The sequence below is a fragment of the Nerophis ophidion genome, linkage group LG07, assembly GCF_033978795.1.
Source record: "Nerophis ophidion isolate RoL-2023_Sa linkage group LG07, RoL_Noph_v1.0, whole genome shotgun sequence".
Classification (NCBI taxonomy): Eukaryota; Metazoa; Chordata; class Actinopteri; order Syngnathiformes; family Syngnathidae; genus Nerophis; species Nerophis ophidion.
The window spans coordinates 39,677,783-39,687,658 of NC_084617.1; the positions used below are offsets into that span (position 1 = coordinate 39,677,783).

Sequence of the window (9,876 nt, forward strand, 5' to 3'; positions counted from 1 at the left end):
TAATAAGTTTCTTATTCTTTTTAATAACATTGTTATTCTGAGGCTAACCAACAATAAATAAAACACTTTTTACCATTGATGCGACTTCTTGAAGAGGTGCGGCAGAAACCGGATGGATGGATGAAAATGCATGAGAATGTTTTCTATTTTGAACGTTATTTTTGACACTGTGATTACCAGCGGAATTATTAATTACTTATCGTGTTAAGCAATATCAGCTAAGATTTATCTGAGAGCCAGATGCAGAAATCAAAAGAGCCACATCTGGCTCTAGAGCCATAGGTTCCCTACCCCTGCTCTAAAGGATATCACCACATGGGCAAAGGAACATTTCAGAAAACCACTGTCACTAAATTCATTTTGTCGCTACATATATAGTGGCTTGGGATTTTTCTGTGTGAAGTTTGCATGTTCTCCCCGTGACTGCGTGGGTTCTCTCCGGGTACGCCGGCTTCCTCCCACCTCCAAAGACATGCACCTGGGGATAGGTTGATTGGCAACACTAAATTGGCACTAGTGTGTGTATGTGAGTGTGAATGTTGTCTGTCCATCTGTGTTGGCCCTGCGATGAAGTTGCGACTTGTCCAGGGTGTATACTCCGCCTTCCGCCCGATTGTAGCTGAGATAGGCACCAGCGCCCCTCGCGACCCCAAAGGGAATAAGCGGTAGGAAATGGATGGATGAATGGATGGATGGATCATTGGTGTTCCTGAAAAAAGGGACCCAAACACACATACTGTACAGCAGATTTTTACAGCTAAATGTGTACATATAATTTATACACACATACACATTGCCCCCAAAGACAAATTTTTTTTCTCTCAATGTGGTCCCTGAGTCACAATATTAGCCCAGCTCTGATGTATAGACATGTGTGTGCTTTTCCAAATCATGTCCAACTAACTGAATTTACCACAGGTAGATTACAATTAAGTTGTTGGAACATCTCAAGGATGATCAATTAAAACAGAATATGTCTGCGCTGACTTTTGAGCTACATGGCAAATGCTGTGGATAGCTATGTTATTTCTTAGTTTCTTAAATACATTTGCAAAACATTCTAAAAAACCTTTTCACATTGTCATTAATAGGTATTGTGTGTATATGTTTGAGGACCATTTTGGAATAAGGTTGCAACATAACACAATGTGGAAAAGGTGACGCTTTCAGGTATAACCACTAACAATGAGGTCATGCTATCCAATCAGAACCCTTGAGAATTTATACTAGTAAATCAGAAAATCATATTGGGAAGCAAACCTGAAAACAGCTGCAAATTAAACATGTAAAATGATCAAAAGACACAAAGTTAAAGAGGAAACAGAAAAAAGAATATATGAAAAAAAAAACATCCTTGTCTTCACACAGATGCTGCAAGTTTTTTTCCACCTGAACTTCAGTGGGAGTTTGAGTGTGGACTAGGGCTGGGCGATATGACTAAAAAATGTATCACGATATAAGTGTTTCATATCAGTCCATATCGATAATTATTGATAAAAAAAACAAAAAAAAACTATTCTAAATAAAGACCAGGAGAAAAAAGGCTGAATTTAAATACTTTTATTTTAAATATAACCTTTAACCTTTAGAACGAGGTCAGCATTAAGAAAAATAATCAAATAAATGAAAATACTGGTCGATGTGCAAATATTGACATTAAATAAATGCTTACCCAGACTTCTCAACTATGCTGAGCGGTAGCATGTCCTTCGCTAATTGATACACCACTTCGTCAGATATTTCTTTATAACGTTTTGAATTGTTGTCGTATGGCACTGCTGCCGAGTACCTCTCGATGGTGGTCTGTTGTTGCCGCTTCGGTGCTGTTCCACTTGCACCGGCTGATGTTGTGGCTCTTTGCTGCTGTACTCCAGCGGGTGAGAGCGGCTTAGGTGGTAAAATAGTTTGTCGTGTTCCAAGACTTGGTCGGGACGACGACCTTGCAAAGTTTGCAGACAGTATTCCTCTGATTCGTATCGGACTTAAAAAATCCAAAATACTGCCAAACTGGTGACGTGACGTTTCCTTTTTTATTTACAATTTCCTCTCGTGCTGCCGCACTCATATTCCCGTTTCGTTGATTAACGTGGACCCCGACATAAACAAGTTGAAAAACTTATTCGGGTGTTACCATTTAGTGGTCAATTGTACGGAACATGTACTGTACTGTGCAATATACTAATAAATGTATCAATCAATCGTTGCTTTTTTTAATTTTTCCTGTAAGCATTTCCCAGAATGCCTTGCGGTTCAGGCTCGGCCGTGATATGTCGAGAGGCTAAAGCCCTTCCTTTGCCTACACCCCCCAGAATGCCGTGCGGTTCCGGCTCTGCGTTTCTTACTATTTTTTTCTAACAGAACTCAGTGAAATTATCGAACGTTCTATCGATCCCATTTTCTATTGATATCGACCACATGTCTATCGCGATATATATTGTTATTGTTTTATTGCCCAGCCCTAGTGTGGACAAAAGGTCAAAAAGCATAGAAAAGTGTTCTGTTTGTGTGGACAGAGGCTAAGGCTTAGGAAGATATCAGATTCCGAAGCCTCTTTTTAGCATTGTATTCTCAACCTCCTCGCAACGCTGACGCCTTGCTAAAACCAAAGCGTGTGTGAAAGCTTTGGACGACACCTCTCCACAGACTTGCAAAAGTAATGTTTTCATACGGTGGAACATCTTGAGACACTCACAGATCACGAAAGTCATATTTAGTTGGAGAGAAGTATTGACACAAAAGGCTGCAAACAAATACTGACAACTGAAATCACAGCTTTGATGATATTTCTTTTCCAAGTGGACACCATTTAAATGAATCAAAACCATTTCAGAAAGCTTAAAGGCCTACTGAAACCTACTACTACCGACCACGCAGTCTGATAGTTTGTATATCAATGATGAAATGTTAACATTGCAACACATGCCGATACGGCCGGTTTAGTTTATTAAATTGCAATTTTAAATTTCCCGCGAAGTATCCTGTTGAAAACGTCGCGGAATGATGACGCTTATGATGACGCGTGCGCGTGACGTCACGGGTTTTAGCGGACATTTCTTCCAGTACAGATCAAGGCTATAAATCGTTTGCTTTAATCGCATAATTACACAGTATCCTGGACATCTGTGTTGATGAATCTTTTGCAATTTGTTCACTTAATAATGTAGACGTCGAATAAGAAAGATGTAGGTGGGAAGCGGTGTATTGCAGCTGCCTTTAGCAACACAAACACAGCCGGTGTTTCATTGTTTACATTCCCGAAGGTGAAGCTTTACTATTGAACAGAGCGGTCAAGCGAACATGGTTCTCTACTACATGTCAACCGGCGGGTTTCGGTGAGAAAATTGTGGTAATAAGTCGGCTCTTACCGTAGACATGAGCAGAGCTTGTGTCGTTCCTCCTGCAGCTGTCAAAGAGGCAGCTGTGACTCTCTTGCCTCCTCCGTGGCTTCCCTCAGAGACACTGGCGGTCACCACACCCATGGCCACACCCCTCCGACTTTCAGGTACGACTATATATTCTCACTAAAACACTGGTAACACAATAAGCAGATAAGGGATTTTCCAGAATTATCATAGTAAATGTGTCTAATAAACACTGAATCGCTCCCACTGCCCTCTTTTTTTTCCATCCATCCATCCATCATCTTCCGCTTATCCGAGGTCGGGTCGCGGGGGCAGCAGCCTAAGCAGGGAAGCCCAGACTTCCCTATCTCCAGCCACTTTGTCTAGCTCTTCCCGGGGGATCCCGAGGCGTTCCCAGGCCAGCCGGGAGACATAGTCTTTCCAACGTGTCCTGGGTCTTCCCCGTGGCCTCCTACCAGCTGGACGTGCCCTAAAAACATCCCTAGGGAGGCGTTCGGGTGGCATCCTGACCAGATGCCCGAACCACCTCATCTGGCTCCTCTCGATGTGGAGGAGCAGCGGCTTTACGTTGAGCTCCTCCCGGATGGCAGAGCTTCTCACCCTATCTCTAAGGGAGAGACCCGCCACCCGGCGGAGGAAACTCATTTCGGCCGCTTGTACCCGTGATCTTATCCTTTCGGTCATGACCCAAAGCTCATGACCATAGGTGAGGATGGGAACGTAGATCGACCGGTAAATTGAGAGCTTTGCCTTCCGGCTCAGCTCCTTCTTCACCACAACGGATCGATACAACGTCCGCATTACTGAAGACGCCGCACCGATCCGCCTGTCGATCTCCCGATCCACTCTTCCCCCACTCGTGAACAAGACTCCTAGGTACTTGAACTCCTCCACTTGGGGCAGGGTCTCCTCCCCAACCCGGAGATGGCACTCCACCCTTTTCCGGGCGAGAACCATGGACTCGGACTTGGAGGTGCTGATTCTCATTCCGGTCGCTTCACACTTGGCTGCGAACCGATCCAGTGAGAGCTGAAGATCCCGGCCAGATGAAGCCATCAGGACTACATCATCTGCAAAAAGCAGAGACCTAATCCCGTGGCCACCAAACCGGAACCCCTCAACGCCTTGGCTGCGCCTAGAAATTCTGTCCATAAAAGTTATGAACAGAATCGGTGACAAAGGACAGCCTTGGCGGAGTCCAACCTTCACTGGAAACGTGTCCGACTTACTGCCAGCAATGCGGACCAAGCTCTGACACTGATCATACAGGGAGCGGACTGCCACAATAAGACATTCCGATACCCCATACTCTCTGAGCACTCCCCACAGGACTTCCCGAGGGACACGGTCGAATGCCTTCTCCAAGTCCACAAAGCACATGTAGACTGGTTGGGCAAACTCCCATGCACCCTCAAGAACCCTGCCGAGAGTATAGAGCTGGTCCACAGTTCCACGACCAGGACGAAAACCACACTGTTCCTCCTGAATCCAAGGTTCGACTATCCGGCGAAGCCTCCTCTCCAGTACACCTGAATAAACCTTACCGGGAAGGCTGAGGAGTGTGATCCCACGATAGTTGGAACACACCCTCCGGTCCCCCTTCTTAAAGAGAGGGACCACCACCCCGGTCTGCCAATCCAGAGGTACCGCCCCCGATGTCCACGCGATGCTGCAGAGTCTTGTCAACCAAAACAGCCCCACAGCATCCAGAGCCTTAAGGAACTCCGGGCGGATCTCATCCACCCCCGGGGCCTTGCCGCCGAGGAGCTTTTTAACTACCTCAGCGACCTCAGCCCCAGAAATAGGAGAGTCCACTACAGATTCCCCAGGCACCGCTTCCTCAAAGAAAGACGTGTTGGTGGGATTGAGGAGGTCTTCGAAGTATTCCCTCCACCGATCCACAACATCCGCAGTCGAAGTCAGCAGAACACCATCCGCACCATACACGGTGTTGATAGTGCACTGCTTCCCCTTCCTGAGGCGCCGTATGGTGGTCCAGAATCGCTTCGAAGCCGTCCGGAAGTCGTTTTCCATGGCTTCCCCGAACTCTTCCCATGTCCGAGTTTTTGCCTCCGCGACCGCTAAAGCTGCACACCGCTTGGCCCGTCGGTACCCGTCCACTGCCTCCGGAGTCCTATGAGCCAAAAGAACCCGATAGGACTCCTTCTTCAGCTTGACGGCATCCCTCACTGCTGGTGTCCACCAACGGGTTCTGGGATTACCGCCACGACAGGCACCAACAACCTTGCGGCCACAGCTCCAATCAGCCGCCTCGACAATAGAGGTTCGGAACATGGTCCACTCGGACTCAATGTCCCGCACCTCCCTCGTGACATGTTCAAAGTTCTCCCGGAGGTGTGAATTGAAACTCTCTCTGACAGGAGACTCTGCCAGACGTTCCCAGCAGACCTTCACAATGCGCTTGGGCCTGCCAGGTCTGTCCGGCATCCTCCCCCACCATCGCAGCCAACTCACCACCAGGTGGTGATCGGTAGAAAGCTCCGCCCCTCTCTTCACCCGAGTGTCCAAAACATAAGGCCGCAAATCCGATGACACAACTACAAAGTCGATCATGGAACTGCGGCCTAGGGTGTCCTGGTGCCAAGTGCACATATGGACACCCTTATGTTTGAACATGGTGTTTGTTATCGACAAACTGTGACGAGCACAAAAGTCCAATAACAAAACACCACTCGGGTTTAGATCCGGGCGACCATTCTTCCCAATCACGCCTCTCCAGGTTTCACTGTCGTTGCCAACATGAGCGTTGAAGTCTCCCAGTAGGACAAGGGAATCACCCGGAGGAGCACTTTCCAGTACTCCCTCGAGTGTACCCAAAAAGGGTGGGTATTCTGAACTGCTGTTTGGTGCGTAAGCACAAACAACAGTCAGGACCCGTCCCCCCACCCGAAGGCGAAGGGAAGCTACCCTCTCGTCCACTGGGTTGAACTCAAACGTACAGGCTTTGAGCCGGGGGGAAACCAGAATTGCCACCCCAGCCCGTCGCCTCTCACTGCCGGCAACGCCAGAGTGGAAGAGGGTCCAGTCCCTCTCGACAGAACTGGTTCCAGAGCCCTTGCTGTGCGTCGAGGTGAGTCCGACTATATCCAGCCGGAACTTCTCTACCTCGCGCACTAGCTCAGGCTCCTCCCCCCCCAGTGAGGTGACGTTCCACGTCCCAAGAGCTAGCTTCTGTAGCCGAGGATCGGACCGCCAAGTGCCCTGCCTTCGGCTTCCGCCCAGCTCACAATGCACCCGACCTCTATGGCCCCTCCTATGAGTGGTGAGCCCATTGGAGGGATGACCCACGTTGCCTCTTCGGGCTGTGCCCGGCCGGGCCCCATGGGAACAGGCCCGACCACCAGGCGCTCGCCATCGTGCCCCAACTCCGGGCCTGGCTCCAGAGCGGGGCCCCGGTGACCCACGTCCGGGCGAGGGAAATCTGGGTTCATTTCGTTGTAATTCCATAGAAGTCTTTGAGCTGCTCTTTGTCTGATCACTCACCTAGGACCTGTTTGTCTTGGGAGACCCTACCAGGGGGCATGAAAACCCCCAGACAACATAGCTCCTAGGATCATTGGGACACGCAAACTCCTCTACCACGGTAAGGTAGCAGCTCAGAGAGGAGCCTCTTTTTTTATTTTTTGTTATTTTTTTTTTAGTCTTTCACTCTCACTATCCTCAGCCACGAATCTTTCATCCTCGCTCAATTTAATGGGGAAATCGTAGCTTTCTTTGTCCGAATCGCTCTCGCTGCTGGTGGCCATGATTGTAAACAATGTGAGGATGTAAGGAGCTCCACAACCCGTGACGTCACGCGCACATCGTCTGCCACTTCCAGTACAGGCAAGGCTTTTATATTAGCGACCAAAAGTTGCAAACTTTATAGTCGATGTTCTCTGCTAAATCCTTTCAGCAAAAATATGGCAATATCGCGAAATGATCAAGTATGACACAGATTGGACCTGCTATTCCCGTTTAAATAAGAAAATCTCATTTCAGTAGGCCTTTAAAAAGTCTCCCCTCAGCTTTTCTTCATCATTCAATTTGAATGACTGCAATAAGTACAAAACCCAAAACCAGTGAAGTTGGCACGTTGTGTAAATCGTAAATAAAAACAGAATACAATGATTTGCAATCCTTTTCAACTTACATTCAATTGAATAGAATGCAAAAAAATATATATTTAATGTTTGAACTGAGAAACTTAATTTTTTTTGCTAATAATCATGAACTTAGAATTCAATGGCAGCAACAGATATCAAAAAAGTTTGCAATGGGGCATTTTTACTACTGTGTTACATGGCCTTTCCTTTTAACAACACTCAGTAAACATTTGGGAACTGAGGAGACCAATTTTTGAAGCCTTTCAGGTGGAATTATTTCCCATTCTTGCTTGATGTATAGCTTCATTTGTTCAGCAATCCTGGGTCTCTGTTGTGGTATTTTAGGCTCCATATTGCGCCACACATTTTCAATGGGAGACAGGTCTTGACTACAGGCAGGCCAGTGTAGTACCTGCACTCTTTTACTACGAAGCCACGCTGTTGTAACATGTGCAGAATATGACTTGGCATTGTCTTGCTGAAATAAGCAGGGGCGTCCATGAAAAACACTATGCTATTTTGCTCCAAAACCTGTATGTACTTAAATGGTGCTTTAATGGTGTCTTCACAGATGTGTTAGTCACCCATGCCTTGGGCACTAATACACCCCCATACCATCACAGATGCTGGCTTTTAAACTTTGTGCTTATAACAGTCCGGATGGTTCTTTTCCTCTTTGGCCCAGAAGACACAACATCCGCAGTTTCCAAAAACAATTTGAAATGTGGACTTGTCAGACCACAGAACACTTTTACACTTTGCATCAGTCCGACTTAGAGGAGCTCGGGTCCAGCGAAGCCGTTGGCGTTTCTGGGTGTTGTTGATATATGGCTTTCGCTTTTCATCGTAGAGTTTTAACAGATGTAGCGACAAACTGTAGTTACTGACTGTGGTTTTCCTGAAGTGTTCCTGAACCAATGTGGTGATGTTCTTTACACACTGATGTCGCTTTTTGATTCAGTACCGTCTGAGGGATCAAAGTTCACAAGCAATCAATGTGCAGTGGTTACGTGATTTCTCCAGATTCTCTGAACCTTTTGATGATATTACTGACCGTATATGGTGAAATCCCTAAATTCTTCTTCAGCTTGTTGAGAAATGTTGTTCTTAAACTGTTGGACAATTTGCTCACGCATATGTTCACAAAGTGGTGACCCTTGCCCCATCCTTGTTTGTGAATATCTGAGCATTTAATGGAAGCTGCTTTAATACCCAATCATGACACCTACCTGTTCCCAATTAGTCTCTTCACCCGTGGGATGTTGCAAAAAAGTTTTTGATGAGCATTCCTCAACTTTCTTAGTCTTTTTTGCATTTCCTGCCCGCTTTTTGAGGCATGTTGCAGACATCAAATTCCAATTGAGCTAATATTTGCCAACAATAACAAAGTTTACCTGTTCGAGCGTTACGTATCTTGTGTTTTCAGTATATTCAATTGAATATAGGTTGAAAAAGATTTGCAAATCATTGTATTCTGTTTTTATTTACGATTTACACGAAGTGCCAACTTCACAGTTTTTAGGTTTTGTTTATGTCTATCGTAAATAGTGTCAGTTTTTAGTCACACAGGCTTCTTGTCAGTTTTGCTGTGGAAAGAGACAGAAATGTCAAGCTATTGAGGGTTTTGTCTTTCAAAAGAAAATGTTGCAGCATAAAGCAACATTACAGGAAACAATTATGCATTTGTCGCCTTGCATCTTTTTTATCTGCACGTCTTTGGCTCAGTTTCACCCTCTCAGGCCTTGAGAGCTACAATGCAGTGTTCACTGGTCAACTTCTGGGAGCTGCACACAGAGATTCTCTTATTTGGACGCTGATATGGCGTTGGCTATGCTAAGGACGAGGCTGACTGCTAAACTACCAGGCAATCGCATTTAACATATGGAACAGAGTGATGACATTAATTTAGTTCCCGCTCTTCCCCTCTCCTTTATATTTGTTTGATAAGACCTAGGGCTCCTATGACTCTGAGTCATGATTTCATCGCTCAGGCCATGGGTTATTTTAAAAGTATTTGGGAAAAAAGTAGCAACATCAAGCAAAATAAGGACAAATATATTGTTTATTTTTACAAAAGAAAACTATACACATTTTGTGGCCTCGTAGGGCTGGACGATATATGAACATATTTGATATATCGCGGATTTGTCTCTGTGCGATATAGAAAATGACTATATTGTGATATTCGAGCATTCGAGCATACTGCCGGCATTACACTACATGCTCTTCCCACTCTTTCTTGTCTCTCCTTCTCACAGACAGCAAGCGCACCTTCTTACATACGTCACATACGTATACGCCCTCGGGGAGCAGAGGGGTAGCAGCATGGGAAACATTAGCTGTGGTGCGAGTGGTAATACGAGGTAGAGAAGGTGCGAATCTGGTAGCGAATGAAGGAAGAATTCATT

The 9,876-nt window shown here is 46.0% G+C and overlaps 2 protein-coding genes across 12 annotated transcripts in view; one reads left to right on the top strand and one right to left on the bottom strand.

The window, feature by feature from the left end:
* The window catches only part of LOC133556337 (bifunctional methylenetetrahydrofolate dehydrogenase/cyclohydrolase 2, mitochondrial-like), a 143,765-nt gene that overhangs the window by 114,711 nt on the left and 19,178 nt on the right, over positions 1-9,876 (bottom strand). Inside the window, exon 1 of one of the 2 annotated variants that reach the window (XM_061906163.1) lies at positions 1,790-2,232. The exons of the other annotated variant lie outside the window; for it this stretch is intronic. The gene's annotated coding sequence lies outside the window, so the exon portion shown is untranslated. Of the gene's footprint in view, positions 1-1,789; positions 2,233-9,876 lie in introns of those variants that run through there. 2 annotated transcript variants of the gene reach the window in all.
* slc20a2 (solute carrier family 20 member 2) overlaps positions 1-9,876 on the top strand; it is a 205,630-nt gene that overhangs the window by 30,411 nt on the left and 165,343 nt on the right. The window contains exon 2 of one of the 10 annotated variants that reach the window (XM_061906150.1): positions 3,404-3,502. The exons of the other annotated variants lie outside the window; for them this stretch is intronic. The gene's annotated coding sequence lies outside the window, so the exon portion shown is untranslated. The remainder of the gene's footprint in view (positions 1-3,403; positions 3,503-9,876) is intronic. 10 annotated transcript variants of the gene reach the window in all.